Genomic DNA, 3,038 nt, shown 5'->3' with positions numbered 1-3,038 from the left:
GTTAAAATGACTTGAGTGGTTTTTGAGGTTGTACAGTGGTATAGAAAGAGTCGGGGTCGTTGGGGACAGCGTGCTTTTGTTTCCAGGCTTTGTTTACGTGTCTGTCAGCAGGGGAGCGGAGCTCGACGCTAGGCCGTTCACAGGACTATAAAAGATGTAAGGAAGCGCTGGGACTACAATAGACGCTGCTGGAATCGGCTGCCGCTGTCCAGGAACTTCCAGGGACAAATCTGGAACATGTCCAGTAATGGAGGAGGAGGAGGAGGAGGAGGAGGAGGAGGAGCGGTGGACATGTGAGCCGACTGAGCTGAATGGCATCATGGGCTAAACAAAAGACAGGTGATGTCAGTTCATTGTCCCTTTTTCCCCGTGATCATGCTTTGTAAAAAAGGATGTGATCTCAGCAGCCAGTTTGAGCTCAAAGATAATCTGTATTTTTCCTACAGTTGAGAAATTCAATTAAAAAAGATCCAAACCAACAATGAATTCATCCTGATAACAAGCTTTGTCCCGTACAGGGCCGTAAATACAGACAGTGCAGGCAGGGCAGCTGCACTGGGGTCCATGGGGTGAGGGGGCCCTCTACAATATTTTTGGCAGAAACTAACAGTTCAGGACGGAAACCTGGATGGACATCAGTTTCTTTTGTTGTGTTCAGGCGCCTTTCACAAATGATTAACCCCTTGAAACCTGAGTAAATTGGCTTAATCTATTTCAAAAACATGTCGGGCAATGAACAAGAAATTACCCAAAATTAGTAAAGAATTAGTTACAACAAAATTACCTGAAAATTATCACAAAAAACAGCAGAGAGAAATGGTGAAAAAAAAGAAAGAAAAAGAAGGAAAAGGCTTATAAAGTGCTAAAAATGTGACAACAATTCACTTTAAATATTTAATTAAAATCAAATAATTATTTTACAATATTTCTTTCTCTGCCTCTCTTTTGATCTTTTTTTATTTTACTAATTTTTGTCACATTTTCAATTTCAATTTTCGAGACATTTTTGCCAAGTATTTTTTTGCCTTTTAATCCATATTTTCAAAAGAAATCGTAGTTGGAGTATTAAAAGTTTGTTGTAGATAAAAAATGACCTCAAATAGACTTAAAAAGTGGAGCAAGAGAGTGAGAGGGGCTGCAGTTTCTCATTTCACAGGACAGAAGAAATCCTGAACGGTGTGAAAAGACTGAAGAAGGAGAGAGAGAGCGAGGGATGAGGTTTCCTGCCGATGAGCCTGCAGGGAAAACGCTGTGATTGTGGGAAGCTGCTGCACGACGAGCTCGACAGAAACCAACACCGACCCAACAGGTAATTCAACTGCTCATAAAACACACTGCTGCTTTTTAACAAGCTGTTGTGAGTGGCATCTGACACACACACACACACACACACACACACACACACTCACACACTCGTAGAAAATTCGCACATTAGCACTCATAATCACTTATATGACATTTTCTTTGTAAATCCTGAAACTGTAACTTTAATTTTAACGGCAAAAACTTTCACTTCCTTTCAGTTTTTTCTATTTGCTTATCAGGAAATTTGAATCACACACACACACACACACACACACACACACGCACACGCACACATGGTGTAGTCTGTTTCCTGATAAGCAAATCCTGAGCCCAGGGGTGTTTTCCTCTGTAAAACTGAGAAACAAGCATATTTGTATATGGTATTTGCACAAACACACACACACACACACACACACACACACACACAGAGTTATGCCCCTGCCTAAAACCACGTGTTATATCTGAGACCCTGCCCCTCGCCCACACACTCATAAATCACCATTTTATTTCACAGTTTGGATTGCATAACACCAAAAATGTCTAAGTGTTATTTCACGGGTGAAATGATATGATATGGGTGAAATGATTTGTTGCTGGCAGCTATAATGTTAAAATAATACTGAAACCCACAAATGAACAATTTCTCAACCAGGTGATATTTGCAGTGAGGTAAGTTTATTTATTTGTGTATTTTAAGTTGTAGACTCTAGAAAAATACTTGGATAATCCCCAAAGGGAAATTAAATCATCATAGTAGCCCAACACATTGAAATACAACAAAATTATTTATTTATTTAACCTTAATTTAATCAGAAAAAACCCTGAAGATTAAAAATCACTTTTTCAAGAGTCTAAAATGATTTTCCAGGAAATATTCTATTTCAGGATATAGATCAATACTACAGTATATAATAATATTAGGCCTAACAGTCAAAGAATCATTTATCCATAACCATAAAATATATATATAAAAAACAGATCATTAAAGGTACAGTATACAAATAAAGAGAACATTAATATAGCAGCAAACAGCTGTTTTGCATGCAAATATAAAGTAATTTCTTCTTGTTTTGATGCACGCTTCTCTTTCAGCTGTCTTGGTCGGCGGTCTGGTTGAACGTGCACGTTGTCGTCCCACGGAGGCATGAAGTCCACGTTCCCTCAAGGTGAGTGAGAGTTTACCCTCATTAACACCATTAGCTCTGTCAGCACTGTTGGCGTAGTTATGACAGTTATCTGTGAGGGCAAAAACAACCTCTGGGTTGTTTGTAATTCTTTGAACCAATCACGATTGTCTTGGGTAGCTAAGCTAAGCCAAGGATTCGGTGTAGGTTCTCTTAAAAGTAGTATCAGGAGGGAACTTGTTTTGTCACAGAAAAGTCATGGAATTTTACAACTACATTTTCCAGGCCTGGAAAAGTCATAGAATTTGATAAAATGACTGAAAGTTTTGTAAGTCATGATTTTGTAAGCGTCAGTACGACAGAGGATTAGTACTATATTAAAGGGGAAAAAAAATCCTTAAATTTCAAGAATAAAGTCAAAATATTTTGAGAATAAAGCTGTAGATTTGAGAGAAGAGTCGTAATATTTTTCTCAAAATATTAGAACTTTTTTCTCAAAATTTTTGACTTTATTCTTGAAATTTAGCAGTTTTTTTTCTTTAGTATTGACCTAATCCTCTATCATTGAATGGCATTTGACACTGAAAAGTATGAGAAAGCCTGGGCTAT

The sequence above is a fragment of the Plectropomus leopardus genome, chromosome 9 (assembly GCF_008729295.1).
Source record: "Plectropomus leopardus isolate mb chromosome 9, YSFRI_Pleo_2.0, whole genome shotgun sequence".
In the NCBI taxonomy this organism is placed as follows: Eukaryota; Metazoa; Chordata; class Actinopteri; order Perciformes; family Serranidae; genus Plectropomus; species Plectropomus leopardus.
This window is presented reverse-complemented; position numbering follows the sequence as displayed.